This window comes from Rhinatrema bivittatum, chromosome 1 (assembly GCF_901001135.1).
Source record: "Rhinatrema bivittatum chromosome 1, aRhiBiv1.1, whole genome shotgun sequence".
NCBI classification, from domain to species: domain Eukaryota; kingdom Metazoa; phylum Chordata; class Amphibia; order Gymnophiona; family Rhinatrematidae; genus Rhinatrema; species Rhinatrema bivittatum.
Genome location: NC_042615.1, coordinates 699,086,397 through 699,104,170, shown reverse-complemented (window position 1 = coordinate 699,104,170; position 17,774 = coordinate 699,086,397). Strand labels below are relative to the sequence as shown.

At 43.7% G+C, this 17,774-nt stretch overlaps 1 protein-coding gene across 1 annotated transcript in view; it reads right to left on the bottom strand.

The window, feature by feature from the left end:
- The window catches only part of LOC115075325 (zinc finger protein 93-like), a 143,042-nt gene that overhangs the window by 94,830 nt on the left and 30,438 nt on the right, over window positions 1-17,774 (bottom strand). The window lies entirely within an intron of this gene.

Genomic DNA, 17,774 nt, shown 5'->3' with positions numbered 1-17,774 from the left:
TAACATTTTCTGCTCTCAGTACTTCCTGTTTTCATTCTGGTTTTCGCTTCTGTGCATGTAGTTTTGAATGTGGTCACTGTGGGCAGAGCTTAGCGCATCACCATGACTATTTGGTTCATGAGTGGCTAATGTTTAGTTGCTGGCTACCTCTCAACAGTTAGTAAGTTCATAGACACCAGGTTGGACAAAGCTTTCGACTATGGGGATGCCCTGCTTATGTCAGAGATAATTGTCAGGCCTTGTTTGCCTAGGATTCATCATGTCTGATTTCTAAGATGGCAATGCTGTTTGGTATGTGGTTATTGGTCATGCTTGAGTGATGACGCTGATGGGGGACATTAATATAAAAGAATACATATGTTGGACTACATCTTGAAATGACCCCCAATGAAGCCATCCGGCGAAACATGTTGGACATTTGAGAATCTCACAGCTACTGCCTTTTTGGTTTTGGCCAATGATTTGCCATTGAAAAGAGTAACTAAACCTGTCTTGATTCTGAACTGGGACTTGATGTGTCAGAATATTTGAAGACAAACTTGTTATGGTAATTCATCTCCTGCAGTTTTTTTGTATTTCATCTGTATATGGATAATGCTGTGTTATTTTAATATTTTTGGTTTGAAAATGGGTATGGTCTAGTGTTGAAAGTGGAAACCCCAGTTGCTTCTCAGAATGTAATCTAAAAACAAAAAAATGTTGGGGTTATGTGGGACTTTGATTATAGCTGGAATTTGTATTCACTAGTCCCCTAGTTCTTGTTTTAAAATATTCTGAGGGGTGACTGGTCTCTGCTTTTTCTGAGTTTGTTAGGTAGTGTGTGGTTAGTGGTGTTTCTTGTGGTTTGTATATACAGTACAAATTTTATGTGGTTTATAGATATTTTAGGTTTTGGTTTCCCACAGTGGTTTTGATTTTTTCTTTTTTTGGCCTTGGTTTTGATTTTTTGGCTTTTGTTCTTTAAGAAAGGGGGACTGTATTTTTTGTAGGTTATTCATTGATATTATCTATTTGTATTTTTATGAATTTTTGAATTAAGTATGTATTAATGTTAAATTTGTATGATTTTGTATGGCTTATTTTATTTTTTATTAATAGCTGTACAGTAAACCATTTATATTTTTTGATTAGCATTCATCATTACCCATTTTAGAAAAGGTCAATGGTATTTCCTTTATTTCTGCATCTGTGGATAGTTGTACAGACATCTTTCTGTGCTGTGCTATGTTCTGTCTGGTACAGGTCAGCTTGTAGGTTCCTCCTGTGGTTTCTAGCTTCTGTGCAAGGTTTAATGACAGGAAGTGCCTGGCTCTACCTAGTTAAAACAGATTTTTGTGTTTTATGTTCTATATGCAAATTGGCTAAATTATTACCACTGACTGCTGACAGTTAACATTGTCTATTTTCCTAGCATTAAGCTTTTTTATATGTTGGAATGGGAATGTCCCAAGAGATCACAATTTGTTTGTTCTCTACAATTTTGTTAGTGTTTTTCTGGTACAGTAGTATTATAGTGTTTACATAGTTCTAGTAGATGTTTACACAGTTCTAGTAGATGAGCCATACCGCCTTCTTGTGCCTTTCTGTATACAGGCCTTCTAATAGTGATGAGATGCATAATAGTTTCCAATTCTCTTTTACAGAATCTGTATTTGCCCTTTTAATCATTTTTTTTGCTGGTGGTAAACCACCTTGTCCGTAGTCTACTGTCCTGCACTGTAATTATCTATCTCTCATGTTAAATCTAAATTCACTTCCCTCAGCTATTGCTGTGCCAAATTTTGATCCAGATGGGATTTCTGAAGTAACTCGCTATACTTCCCACTGTATTTGTGCTTCTGCCAATTGCTTTTCTTTGTTTGCTGGTTTGATTCTTTAAAACATTTTCTCTTGTTTTGCAAATTCTCTGCTTTAGTCCCCTCATGTGCTGGTGACTTCTCACTCATTCCTTCTGTTTGCCAGAATGATTGTCCAAGCTTAAGAATGGTGACAGATTGGTTGCTTTCATACTTCAGCACTTTCTGAGCATTTGAGTCTGTTGATGCCATTAAGCCTGTTAAGAGGCCTATGATAATAGCTCTATATATGTAATCTATAAGACCTATATCTCATTCAGCTCTAGGGATGTACAATCTTGGCATACACTAGTTCATATAGATTGTCTGGTGGGTATGGAGGCTCTTTCTTGTTCTTACATTCAATTTTTCAAGATTTTATGGAACCAGAACCAGGCTACTATTCCAAAGCTGTATGAGACTGCCTGGATTGCAAACTGATTAATAGCTTGTATCTTATTCCATGCTGATACAGCAGTTTTCAATATTAGTTTGTCTCCTGCAGTACTCTTTGCTGATCTTTATCAGTAATTTATACTGAATTCCCCCCCCCCCCCTGCTCCTACAAATTTATACACACCTTCCTGCTCCAGTTCCTTTACATTATAGTCTTCATAAGAACATAAGAAATTGCCATGCTGGGTCAGACCAAGGGTCCATCAAGCCCAGCATCCTGTTTCCAACAGAGGCCAAACCAGGCCACAAGAACCTGGCAGTTACCCAAACACTAAGAAGATCCCATGCTACTGATGCAATTAATAGCAGTGGCTATTCCCTAAGTAAACTTGATTAATAGCAGTTAATGGAATTCTCTTCCAAGAACTTATCCAAACCTTTTTTTGAACCCAGCTACACTAACTGCACTAACCACATCCTCTGGCAACAAATTCCAGAGATTTATTGTGCGTTGAGTGAAAAAGAATTTTCTCCGATTAGTCTTAAATGTGCTACTTGCTAACTTCATGGAATGCCCCCTAGTCCTTCAGTCAAAGAGATGTTTCAGTTTTGCTTAGTTTGCCTCTAAGGAAAGTTGCCTTTGCACAGTTGTCCAAACCAAATGTCATCCTGATATCAACTGAGAAACTCTTTACTACTTGAAGTGTTCAGCTTAATGACTATCACAGGAACTGTAGACATTTAAGTTATCTACAAACAGTAGGTTTGATGTTATTGGTTGGGCATTAGTAGTTCTTGGATAAAGGTTAAGAGTGGATTTTTTCATGTGTTTCTAAGATTACTTACTTGACTAAAATATTTATGACATTCAGAACACTGAAATGGTTTTTCTCCTGTGTGAATCCTTTCATGTCGTCTCAGTTCAAATTTTTGACTAAAACATTTACCACATGCAGAACATTTAAATGGCTTCACTCCTGTGTGTATTCTTTCATGTTTTCTCAGATGGCTAATTTGACTAAAACATTTATCACAGTGAGAACATTTAAATGGTTTTTCTCCAGTATGGATTCTTTCATGTGTCCTCAGATTACTCATCCAACTAAAACATTTATGACATTCAGAACATTTAAATGGTTGTTTTTTTTCTGAGTGGATTCGTTCATGTGTTCTCAGGTTACTTATTTGACTAAAACATTTATGACATTCAGAACATTTAAATGGTTTTTCTTCAGAGTGGATTCTTTCATGTTTTCTCAGATTGCTTATGCAACTGAAACATTTATGACATTCAGAACACTTAAATGGTTTCTCCCCAGTATGACTTCTTTCATGTATTCTTAGATTACTCATGTGACTAAAACATTTAAGACATTCAGAACACTGAAATGGTTTCTCTTCAGAGTGGATTCTTTCATGCGTTCTCAGATTGTTTAACTGATTAAAACATTTATCACAATAAGTACATTTAAATGGTTTTTCTCCTGTGTGAATTCTTTCATGTCGACTCAGCTCAAATTTCTGACTAAAATATTTAGCACATTCAGTACACTGAAATAATTTGTCTTGGGGCAGTATCTCTCCAGTGTGGTTTCTTTCATGTTTTCTCAGTCTGCCCTTGCAAGTAAAAGATTTATCACATTCAGAACATTTAAATGCTCTCTCGCCTGTGTGACTTACCTGATGAATTTTAAGTTGTGATCTATATGTAAAACATTTTTCACATTCATTACATTTAAAAGGTTTCTCTCCTCTGTGTAGTTTACTTTCTCTTGTGAGGTTTGTCTTTCTTATATTCTTTTTGTCATTTGTAGTAAATTGAAGTGAACTTCCTCCTAAGTGAGTTTTTAAATGCCCTTCCAGCTCAGCTCTGCAAATGAAGCATTTTTCACACTGAGTGCATTTTAATGGTTTCTTGTGCCCTTGAACTTTTCTTTGAGTTATAAGGTTTGTTTGTTTAGGGGTTCTTTTTTCACCTTTACTATATATACATCTGTGAATTGATTTCACTGTGAACTTGCTCTCACATTCAATCATTCCTTGGTGCTCAATAAAATGCGAGTCTGAGATGAACTTTTCCCAGGTACCAGCACTCTGGCATGGTCTCTCCCCTTCATTGAGTCTCTGAGTTTGCACAATGTTTGAGCACTGTTTGGATTTTCTCTCCCATTCAGTACATGTGTGGGGTCTCTTTCCTGTTCGGGCTCTCTCTTCCACCCTGGGTGGTGTTACTCTGATACCTCCTTCACAGTCAGCAGAAGGATCTGGGCTGTCTCCGGAAGTGTCTCTATGTTTCCATTCCTCTCTCTGCTGCCCATCACACATTCTTTGCCTCTCACTATTTACTGTGAAACCATCATCTGTTGGATAAAAATGAGAGTATGCTCATTAATTTCACAGACATGGAGAAGGACACATATAGAGGAATAACACATATGATGCCAGAAAGATCTTTAGCTCCTCTCTGACAACTGGATAGGGAAAAAGATCCCACAGAGATCTGCACCTGCTCTCTGGTGCTTTCTCTGGCAAAAATAACATGCATAGCTTTGAAAGTGTGAAACTATGCATGTTGTTGCCACTTCCAGCCTAACCTCATCCTGTATTACATCCATGAAAATGTGGCATCTTATGCAATGACATTTTATTTTATTTATTTTTTATTTTCATATACCGACATTCTGAGATATCACATCGGTTTACATTCAGGGGCTGTAGTTATTTCCCTATCCCCAGAGGGCTTACAATCTAAGTTTTGTACCTGAGGCAATGGAGGGTAAAGTGACTTGCCCAAGGTCACAAGGAGCGACAGCGGGACTCGATGTAGCCCACTGCTCTAACCACTAGGCTATTCCTCCTCCCTACAATTTTCTAAGTGTCTTATTACCTGCACATAGTGCCATTTATGCAGGTAAATTGCTTTTGAAATTGCCCTCCCCTCACAGGATCAGATTTAATATAGGTAACATAAGCAAATGTCTCAGATGCCAAATTTTGATAGGTGCCAGAGCATTGTCAACAATGCTGCTATCTGGGCCTGCTAATCCTTTCTTCAGCTTTCAGGTCCACACTGTGCCAGCGCACAGGTCCCACATTCAGTTTAGGGGGAGTTCTTGATGCACTGTGGACCTAAAGGATGATGAAAGGTTCGGCAGGCCCAGAAGTGGGGCGAGATGGGCTGTGGCACACCAAGAGAAGAGGGGGAGGGGGTACTCCACCCTCTGATGATTTCTGGAGGAGGAAGAAATTACCCCCTCACACCCTTCAAAAGTTTTGGGGGACTCCTCCCCCCCCGCCCCCCGTGGTGCCATATTGTAAATCTGTCTCTGTCCCCATGACAGGAACTGTTTTTGCTGGCAATGCCACATGAACGAAGGGAAACAAACCATGTCTGATCTCCTCCTGCTAGTTCTGGGCATTCTTCCTCACTTCCAGTTTCTGCAGTGCTTCCCTTCAATTCTGATTACAGTCACTAACCAAAAGCTCTGGAACGCCCTTACTGGAGACCTAGGATTCATTTTGGACCTGAGTCTCTGAACCTCAGACCTGATAGCTTAAAGCAACTGAATCCTAATTACTTACTAATAAAGCCAGCAATAAGATTCACCCTCTATATGTAAAGTGTAATATGCTCCACAGCACACAGCCAAGCATTTTATTATGAAAGAAATTTTCTCTCGCCTGTGTTAGTCTGAAGAATTTCCTCTCTCTGCTCAATGACATTAGCTTCTTCTATTTTTAGGATCTCTACTGTGGAAGCAGGATTGTAAATTTGGTAGCTTAGTTCAAAAATGGGAAAATATCTTCAGTTTTAAATGATCTTGGATATTAACTTTAGAAAAGCAACATTTCACTAAAAGAAAGAGGATGGGAGTTTTACAGGCTCTGAACGTTAAAACATCCAGTGGAATGAACTAAGGCTGCTCTGTAGCCCTGCAACAAAAAGGAACCACTATAGACAGGATATCAAGTTGCCCACAATAACATATCCCTGCAAACTGTTGTCGAATATGACCGTTCATATACAGTCCCACCTCCTGATTCACTTACCAGGGCATCTGAGGGCTATTAGATTCCCTGAGCTTGTTCACATCATCTAAATGCATTATTGACCGCTGCCACCTCTCAAGGTAGAGGTCAGGTTTTCTGGAGCACAAAATGGCTGGCTCTGGCCCTCATCCTAGACCTGAACCCACTGGTTCTCCACTAGGACACCTCTCCCCACTTCAGCTGCCCCGGATCATAATTCCCCTCTCTAACCTATAAGGCTCATGCCTATGATGCAAAATAACCATGAAGGAGATCCTAAATCCATTCCCTGCAGGAAACAAATATGAAAAGTACCTCCTTAGTTTCCTTCTAACCTCCCAAGAGAGAGGAAAGTAACCTTGTGACTCTGGACTGCTAAATACTGCCCTGAAAGGAATACAAATTCATTGAGATGCATGTGAATCTGCATCTCAATGAATGCAGATTCACATGCATCTCAATGGACCATGCTTAAGGCAGAAATGGAAACGGGATATCTGGAAACTGGAAGTAAGGCCTTATGCCTGTAAAGTCCAAGGCCATAATACTACTTTCTTCTTTGGATACAAGAGGCTTTCCCTATGTTCCGGAAGGGAAGGACCAAAGGAAAATTGGTTCTTACCTGCTAATTTTCATTCCTGTAGTACCATGGGTCAGTCCAGACCGCTGGGTTGTGCCTCCCTTCCAGCAGATGGAGTCAGAGAAAAAGCTGAAAGGCTTCTTAGCCTGGTGTGCCACCTGCAATCCTTCAGTATAATCAGTATCAAAGCAGAATGAAGAAAATTTAACAACCGATGGCTAGACCAAAAACTTATTTGAACAATAAACTCTGAAAACTATGGAGTGCTGACTTGAACATTTCATGTTGCATATTTTCGATATCTTTGTATTCTTCGATACATCCTGCAGAATATAATCAAAAAACAACCGAGCAGATTCTCCAGAACAGAAAACCCCGAGCGGGCATCTAGACTGATCTGTGGTACTACAGGAACAAAAATTAGCAGGTAAGAACCAATTTTCCTTTTCCTGTATGTACCCAGATCAGTCCAGACCGCTGGGATGTACCCAAGCTGCCCTAAATGGGGTGGGACCCAGAGAGTCCTGCTCGAAGCACACTGCTGCCAAAACAATTGACATCCAGGGCTCGGACGTCAAAATGGTAATGCTTAGCCAAAGTGTGTAAAGATTTCCAAGTAGATGCTCGGCAAATCTCCTGCGGTGAAACACACTGGCTTTCTGCCCAAGAAGTGTTGCGTTCGTGCCTGTTCTCGCCCTCGCTCCACCCTCTCTACCTTAGTGGCGATTCCCTTTGGGTCTGACGGACAGATGCTGCCATGTCTTCCTGGAATCCCCGGACTGGCCTGACACTGCGGATCCGCCATGTTTCTGATGAAGTAAGGGCGCGTGCGTTCCAGAGATGTACCGGCAAGGGCGCGAACCTCGGGGGCATCCCCCCGTAGTGACGTCATCCGCTTCCAACTTAAAAGGTCTTCGTTTGCTACTTCGAATTGAGTTAGCAAGGAGGAAACTTCTCTGCTGCTCTGCCTCCACAAACTTACCAAGGGATACCTGCTCCTCGGGGGCCCCGCTCTCTCTTCTTGATTTCAGACTGCTAGACGGGATCCGGTACTTGCTCCTCGAGGGCCTACATCCCTGAATGCTCAGAAGACTCCTTACTGCCTGGAAGCAAACGCAGACGTGAACATTGTGTGTTCTATTCAGATAGGAATCGGTACTCGCTCCATGAGGGCCTATGTTCCTAATCTCTGAAGATTCCCTTCTGTCTAAGACGTTATCGCAGGTACAGAGATCATGAGTTACTATTGCAGATAGGAACCGGTACTCGCTCCACGAGGGCCCATGTTCCTAAAACCCTTCACAGACTCTCTTCTGTCTCAGAAGCTATCGCATACCTATATCTGGTACATTACTATTACAGATTGCAGATAGGAACCGGTACTCGCTCCACTAGGGCCTATGTTCCTAAAACTCTCCAAAGACTTTCTTCTATCCAGAAGCCATCTCATACACAGATATTGTGAGTTCTTTCCAGACTGCATATAGGAACCAGTACTCGTCTACGGCTCCTGTTCCTGAATATACTGAAGACTCTCTGTTGCATAGAAGCCATCACAGATATCTACAATTGTGAGTGTATCATCTACTACTGGTTATGTATTCTGCATACCCTGTCTACTCACTACCTATAGTCTCTCTGTACAGCTCAGCAACCCAGAGATTGCAGTTCCAGTATCTGAGGGACTTCAGCCCTTCCAGGCACATCAACTCACTACTGCCACCTCTGGTGGTTCTACTTCCTGTCTAATAAAGAACTATCTGTGTTTGTCTCCATACTCCAGCCTAGCCGGTAGTCCCTCTCAGGATATCCTCCTGGGGGCGCTGTCATCTGCCATCGGCCCAAGGATTCACCAATTTCCACTAAGTGTTTATTCCTTACACTACTAGAGCGGTATCATACAGACTGCCACACTGTGGGAGCCAACCCACAACAGATCATTGACCCCGCCTATGGAGTATTACAGTTTGCTAGCTCCTCCCCTTGAGGGAGCAGCATTGATCAGATTACTCACTCCTCCCCTCTGGAAGAGGTGATCCATAACAGATTGCAAACTCCTTAGCAGATTCACAACAGATTGCTAACTCCGTCCCCCTGGCGGCGTGATCACTAACAGATTGCTAACTCCTCCCCTCGGGGGAACTGGTCAATAACAAGAAGCCGCTTGAGATCTGATTGAATAAGCTTTTAGGCCATCCGGCACCGGCCGCCCGTGACATATATATGCTGAAGCTATAGCTTCCTTCAACCATCGGGCAATGGTAGCCTTGGATGCCTGATGACCTTTCTTAGGATCACTCCATAAGACAAAAAGATGGTCCCAACAATAGAAAATCATTAGTCACCTCCAAATACTGAAGGAGAACCCGCCGGACATCCAATTTCCTTAAATTGTGAGCCTGAGGCGAGTCCCGATCTAAATCTGAAAAGGCCGACAACTCCACTGATTGATTCAAATGAAACACAGGGTACTATTCTAAGCGATACCCCGGACTCCAAAATCCGCAAGAACGGTTCTCTGCATGATAACGCTACAGCCTTGAGCGTTGTCCTTTAATGTGGCCCACTTGAGGGGTTCAAATGGAGGACCGCACAATCCCCGGAGAACCAGATTCAGACTCCAAGAAGGACAGACTGGACGAACCGGAGGATTCAAATGCTTGGCACCCCTCAAAAACGTGCCACATCCGGATGGGTCGCAAGGAATGACAGTCAACCTTCCCCTTTAAAGAACCCAGAGCCGCTACTTGCACCCAAAGAGAGCTGTACGCCAAACCTTTCCTCAACTCCTCCTGTAAGAAGGCTAGAATTTGCACAATAGTGGCTCACCGCGGTGAAACTTTCAGCCCGCTATACCATGAATCGAAAACGTTCCAGACCTGAACATATGTGAGCGAAGTGGAGGTTTTGCGCACCCGTAGGAGGGTGGAAATAACCGAATCCGGGTAACCCTTCTTCCTCAACTGTCTCCTTTCATAAGCCAAGCCACTAGACAGAAGCGAGCCGCCTGATCGAAAAATACTGGACCCTGCCGAAGTAGATTTGGAAGATGACTGAGAAGCAAAGGGCCGTGCACCGTCAAGTTGATCAGGTCTGCGAACCACGGCCTCCGTGGCCATTCAGGGGACACGAAGATGACCGACCCCGGGTGGGTCTCTATTCTTCTTAATACTTTTCTCACTAACGGCCAAGGGGGAAAAATGTAGAGCAGAACGTCACGGGGCCACGGAAGGACCAAGGTATTTACTCCTTCTGCCCCGTGCTCCCTTCTGTGACTGAAGAAACGAGTCACCTTCGCGTTTTGCAGAGTTGCCATCAAGTCCAGGCGGGGCACTTCCCACCAACGAGTCAGGAGCTGCATTGCTTCCTCGGACAGCTCCCATTCTCTGGGGTCTAATTGTTGGTGACTGAGAAAATCCGCCTGCATGTTGTCCACGCCAGCTATATGTCACGCCACCAATCGAGTCAGATTGCGTTCCGCCCAGACTATCAGCTTGTCCGCTTCCCCAGCTGACTTCTTGTGCCCCCTTGACTACTGATGTACGCCACAGTCATTGCGTTGTCGGTCAGAATTAATACCGACTGATGTCAGACGAGCGTGAGAAAGGTGCGCAGTGCGAGGCGGACCGCTCTTGTTTCCAAATGATTTATGGACCACTTTGCCTCCTGACATGTCTACCAACCTTGTGCCGACCGTGATTGACAAACTGCTCCCCAACTGCAGAGGCTGGCATCTGTCGTTACAATTACCCACTGGGGGTTCTCCAGGTCCACCCCGCGTTATAAATGTTCAGGAACTAATCACAGAGTGGAAAGGGTAAGTGGAACTCTTCCGACTTGGGATCCCAACGGGAAAGCAACGCCCTCTGCAAAGGTCTCATATGAACAAAGGCCCAGGGGACCAATTCCAGAGTAGATGCCATAGAGCCAAGAACTTGCAAGTAGTCCCACACTTTGGGCATTGATAGGTCCAACAACCACTGGATCTGAGCCGTCAGCTTGTCTATCCGCTCCTGCTGGCGAAAAACTTTGCCAATAGTCGTGTCGAACCGGGCTTCTAAGAAGTCCAACACTTGGGATGGGATCAACTGGCTCTTGGAGAAATTGATGACCCATCCGAGCGAGTGAAGACGCTGCAAGACCGAACGAACCACTAACTTGCAAAGCTCCTCAGTCTTCGCTTGAATGAGCCAGTCATCCAAATAGGGATGGACCAAGATCCCTTCTCTCCTGAGAGCCACTGCCACCACCACCATCACCTTGGTGAAGACGCGGGGAGCCATCGCTAACCCAAACGGAAGCTCGTTTGGGTTAGCGATGGCTGTTATGGTAATGCTCGTCCCTGATCATGAACCGCAGAAACCTCTGATGATGCTCCTGGATCCCGATGTGAAGGTAAGCCTCCGTCAGATCCAACGAGGCCAAAAATTCTCCTTTGTGGACGGCCGCAATGACTGACCTCAAAGTCTCCATGCGAAAATGAGGTACCCGAAGCGCCTTGTTGACTTTCTTCAGGTCTAATATTGGGCGGAAGGAGCCTTTCTTCTTGGAAACCATGAAATATATGGAGTATCTGCCGGTCTGGTGTTTGGCTGGCGGAACTAGAACAATGGCTCCCAGGGCTTTCAACTGAGACAGGGTTTGGTCCACCACCAGTTGCTTTGCTCGAGATCCGCAAGGGGACACCAAAAAAAGATCTCTTAGCGGGCGAGCAAAATCAAAAGCGTAGCCGTGTTCTATGATGTTTAGAACCCACTGATCCGAAGTGATCTTGATCCATTCCTCGAAAAACAGAGAGAGACTACCTCCTATCTCTGGAATGGAGGAGTGGGTCGGCGAATCTTCATTGGGAAGACTTGTTGCCGGAGGATCCTTGAGAGACCCCGTCGGCCATGAAAGGAATGAACCCAAGCCTGGGACCTAGTCGACGGCTGCCAAGGGGCAAAGGACAGAGCTCTGCCCAGATGACAATGGCGCTGTCCCCGAAAACAACCCCGAGAGGAACCGAAGGTCCTAGAGGTTCTAGGCTTGCCCTCCGGAAGCTTATACACTTTATTGTCCCCCAAGGACTTAATCAGATGTTCCAGCTTAATCAGATGTTCCAGTTGGGAAAGAACCCAACTGAGACTTGGAGGAGACATCAGCGGACCAATTATGGAGCCAAAGAAGCCTCCTGGCCGACACCACCGAGGATGAGATCATACAGAGCATCCGCAGTATAAGCCACTGCCACCTCCATATGGTCCGCCTGCTCCGCCTCCGCTGGGGGCAGTTCCTGAACCGTGAGCAATTGCTGCACCCATCTAAGGGTTGCCCTCTGCATGAGACTACTGCAAACAGTCGCTCTGATGCCGAGCGCTGAAACCTCAAAAATCCTCTTGAGACGCAGGTGGCTCTAGGTTTTATCAAGCAGTGTCAGTGAAACTTTCTCCATCTCCATCTGCTGACAGGGATGCATAAACCCAGTAGTCTGGACTGATCTGGGTACGTACAGGGATCACCCTTCTCTGCATTTTCTCCAGTGCAACTTTATATTTTTTGAGATGCGGCGATCAGAACTGCACACATCCTCCGTTTTATTCATCATTCCCTTCCTAATTATTCCTAACATTCAGTTTGCTTTTTTGACTGCCACAGCACAATAAGCTGACGATTTCAATGTATTATCCACTATGACGCCTAGATCTCTTTCCTGGCTGGTAACTCCTAAGATAGAACCCAACATTGTGTAACTACAGCATGGGTTATTTTTCCCTATATGCATCACCTTGCACTTGTCTACGTTAAATTTCATCTGCCATTTGGAAGCCCAATCTTCTACTCGCAAGGTCCTCCTGCAATTCATCACAATCCACTTGAGATTTAACTACTCTACATAATTTGTGTGACATCTGCAAATTTGATCACCTCACTCGTCGTATTCCTTTCCAGATCATTTATAAATATATTCACAAGCACCGGTCCAAGTACAGACTAACGGAGGGAGGGAGAGGAGAGGATGATCATTTCAACTTCCTGACCGATTCCAAATCTGACACAGCACCATAGAAACATAGAAATGACGGCAGAAGAAGACCAAACGGCCCATCCAGTCTGCCCAGCAAGCTTCGCACTTTTTTTTTTCTCATACTTATCTGTTACTCTTGGCTCTTAGTAACCCTTTGGTTCTATTTCCCTTCCACCCACACCATTAATGCAAGGAGCAGTGTTGGACCTGCATCTAAGTGTAATATATAGCTTAATTAGTTAGGGGTAGTAACCGCCGCAATAAGCAAGCTACACCCATGCCCATTTGTCTACCCAGACTATGCGACTTAGTCCCTGTTGGTTGTTGTCTGTATATAAATCCACTTTTCTTCATTCCCCCTGCCGTTGAAGCAGAGAGCTATGCTGGATATGCACGTAGTATCAGACTTTCTCCCCTGCCGTTGAAGCAGAGAGCTTTGCTGGATATGCACGTAGTATCAGACTTTCTCCCCTGCCGTTGAAGCAGAGAGCTTTGCTGGATATGCACGGAGAGACACAGGGAAGCAGTCCAGAGAAAATGTTTTGCTGCAAGCCTTTTTTTTTTTTTAATTTTTAATCAATTGCCTTCCTGTTGCTTTCCAAGAATTAAAGGAAGAGTTTGCTGTCAGTAGCTTCTGCTGCAGGACCCACCATGGATCATCCGATGCTTGACCCATCAGTGCAAGAACTCAGACCCCCAACTGAGTCAGTTCCCAAGGGGGGAAAGAGAGAATCAGTACCACCAGGACCATCACCTGGAGAGTCCACAAGATTTAGGTTATGCTCCACCAGGAACATGGGCCTAAAGCCTATCCAGAACCTGCCTACTCATAGCTGCAGCACCAGTCCATGTTTGCACTGTCTACTGGAGATAGAAAAATACTGAAGGCAGCACCAGAACCTCGTAATGGGGGAGTGAAATCAGCTTTGAGCTTTTTTCGGTGCCTCCATCTGCTGACAGGGAGGGACAAAACCCACTGGTCTGGCATGGATGATAAGGAAAGCTTTTATGTTAAGTTTCCATCATTAAATCAAGCTATACAGTCCTCATTGGGCATATTTCCTCCCTACCCTACCCCACTCATTCCCTTCCTGCAACAATGCAAAAATCCTAACACCCCCCCCCCCCCCCCCCAGTCATCCCTGTCAACAAAACAGACTTCACACTCCTGTGTCCTCCACCTCAATCAGGTGCCCCCCCCTCCAGCTGGCTTACCCCATCTAAAGTAGGGAAACAGACAGTGGGAGCAAGAGATGACAATCTCATGCTTATCCAGTGCCTAAATACTAAAAGGCACCAGCTGACTTTAGGAAAGGTGTCCAGGAAGAATGTTATACTTGCCTGTTACAGGAGGGTGAATCTTTTCAGTCGTCTCTGAATCAAGATGATCCATGCAGGGTAGATCTTCTTCTTCTTTAATGCTCAGTGAGAACACAGACGTTACAATCGGAAGGCCTGTTAGGAGAAAACACATGTGTCTAGAGGGATTCACCGAGGACCTGCCAATATTATATTAGGAAAGGGATTTTAAGTCTCTAAATGTTTCATGTTAATGACCTAATTCCTGTGATTTGTAAAAGCAAAGCCCTTTAAATGCATAACATTTACTTACTAATGGTAGGGTCATTCATGTTTTCTTTTCCCTCACACTCATAGTGTTGAGTGAAATATTTCTCATCTTCCTTTTTAATCTTTACTGTAACATCAGGATTAAGAATTGAATAACCTGTCAATAAAAATAGAAAAGTAATATTTCCACTTTGTACCTGAAGAAATCGCTTTCCTGTCTAATGTAGGGCTGGATGGGTGACTGCATTTATATATTTCCCTGAGAAAACCAGGTGAGAAGAAATAGTTGCAGTCTTCCCCTTGCTTAACACTAAACTTTGGAGGATTTTCGATTCAGTCTTCACGATCCTCCTAGGTGGAGGCGTTGCTGGTGCTGAACGTCTCTGCCAAGTAGGTGCCCTTCTGGAGGGGAGGAGTCCTAGCTACTTATTAGGAGTATTTCAGAAGGAAACCCCAAATCCTGAGATATAACGATAACTTCACCTAGAGGCCAGTGAGAGGGAGAAAGGGGATATTTGAGCTGTGACATCTGATTACCACCTGGAGAGGTTACATGTTTTACTGCATAGTTATCTAGTGTGATGCTATCATATCTAGCCCTTACAAAGAAGTTGTGGTTCTTAGGTAGGAGTCAGAGCAGAAAATCCTCCCTCCTGTCCCCTTGTGTTTGCTTCTGCTGTAAAGGAAACACGCACACTCCAACGGGCTTTGTATGAAGCCTCTAGTTTAACATATACATTTTATCTTATAGCGTAGAGCAGCATCTTTTGCTGGGCTTGCAGCAGTGGTGTGTCTCAGCGGCTCCTGTGGGACTTGGGATGGCAGGACTTACATTTTAGGTGCTCAGAGGACCTGGCACCTGGGATTTTTTTTTCAGCCCTGAGAAAATGGCAGCACCTTATCCTGCAATACCTCCCACAAAATATTAGCCTGGTCTGATCACCAACTAATAAAAGCTAACATAACCCTCCCTCAGCACAAAGCAAACAAACCTCAATAATAACCAACCTTCACCTTCAGAAAAAAAGATAAAAACCAGATGTACTGGAAGAATCAATAAAAAATAAACTAATTGATTTTAATCAAACTAATAACTCCTAAGCCCAATACAGACAAAAATATTCCAAGCTGTGATCAAACCAATCCTAAAAAACAGAACTGGCAGAATTGACGACTGGGACAATTACAGACCTGTAACCAACTTACCTTTTATCGCAAAAATTCTAGAAAAAGCAATGCTAACTCAATTGGAAAACCACCTAGAAGACAATGATATTCTATACCCAAACCAATTCAGATTCAGAAAAGATTGCTCAACAGACACTCTACTCATATCTTTAATGGACCCTGTACAGGGGTTTGACAATGATGAATCTTATATCCTGGTTCTAATAGACTTAAAAGCAGCCTTCGACACTGTGGACCATACCCTACTATGCCACTAGATGAGAAAAACTGGAATAGAAGAAAGTATGCTCAAATGGTTCTCTTCTTCCCTAGCTGACAGGACGTTCCAAGTCAAACTGGGCAACCACATCTCTGACACAATCCCTATTGATACAGGTGTCCCTTAGGGTTCAGCACTAATGGCAACACTTTTCAACATTTATAGGCTTCCTTTCTGTACTCTACTAGCAAAACTAGGAATCAACTTCTTCTTATATACAGATGCCATTCAGTTCCACATTCCTTTCACCAAATCAATTGAAAATACAGCATCAACACTCTCAACATACATGAAGGCAACATACATGAAGGCAGGAAATTCGACCACATCACCCCATCATTGATAGTGCTACACTGGCTGCCTGTACAAGCCAGAATCCAGTATAAAGTACTAACATTAATTTTTAACATCATCGACGACAGAAATACCTGCTTAATAGGTATGAATCTCCAACCATACATACCACAGCAAACTCTACGATCGCAAAATAAAGAACTATTAACTGTGCCAACAACGCGAAATACATATCTAACACAAAGAATGTTTTCCATAGCGGGCCCCAAACTGTGCAATTCTCTACCAGAGTCGTTATGTCTGTTAACAGAAAGAAAGAGGTTCAAATGTGAGCTGAAAACATGGCTCTTCAAAAATGCATACGATCTAATATATCATTATGCAGAGAACTAAATATTAAAAAAACATAGTCAATGTTTGAAGAATGAATGACAAGGCAAATACAACTCTCTGACTAATGTATGAAGACCTCTGAAACAGCAATTATGTAGCACAAATTGCTATATAAACCCTCGAGTTAATATGTTTTAAGTGTTATGTTGACCTATAATATGAATGTCGCTTTTGTAAATCGTTGTGATCTTCTTTTGGAATGACTGTGTATAAAACGCCTAAATAAATAAATAAAATGTTTCTGTGGGTGGTGGATGACAGGAAAGGCAGATTTACCCTGTGACATGAGGATGCCATGAATCTCCTTGATGACCTTCTTGTACAGCTCCTTCTGCCGTTCTCCCAGAACGTCCCACTCCACTTCCAAGAAACAAGCTGCAACATCACTGAAAGTGACCGATGCCTGGAACAGCAAACAGGACGTCCTCAGCCCCTCTCCCTCCAGATTCATTTTATTTACTTTCATGCCTTTTCACTGGTAGCTCAAGGTGAGTTACATTCAGGTACTGTAGGTATTTCCCTGCCCCTCCCCCCCCCCACCAGGGCTCAAAATCTAAAGGCCTGATTTACTAAGGCTCTCCCCATTTTGTGTCAATGGGAAACCTGCTTAGTAAATGAAGGCCCTAAGTTTCTACCTGAGGCAATGGAGAATGAAGTGACTCGCCCAAGGTCGCAAGGAGCGTCAACAGGAATTGAACCCTGGCTTCCCTGCTTCTCAGCCGGCTGCTCTAACCACCAGGCTTCCCTAGCCTCTGGTCGCCAGTAGATCATAGCACGAAAAGAGCCCTGCTCTCTCAAATATCCAATATTCTGAATAGATCGCCTGACACCAGAGAAACACTAGAAATATTGGGTGCTAACCGATCCAGCAATCGGAAGGAGGAGGAGGCATCAGCATGTGTGAGCTGGAGGCCTGTGTGGTTTAGATGAAGGAGACAGAACCAGCAAGTGAAGGAAGTACAGAATCTGGTGGGTTGGTGTCTGCAGGCAGGAAAGTGGAGACTGCTGGAGAAAAGCCTGGGGAATGGAGAGACAGCATGTGCGTGCAGACGTGAGAGAGCATAAACACAGACGTGTGAGAAGAGAGTGTGTGCATGTGGAAAAAGTCTCCTGGGACAGAGAGGCATCCTGCATACCCATTTCACCCTGTCAATCCAGGGGCACTGGATCTCAAATCGTCCCAGCTGTGTAAAGATATTTGTACTGAGCTGGGAGGAAGGAAGG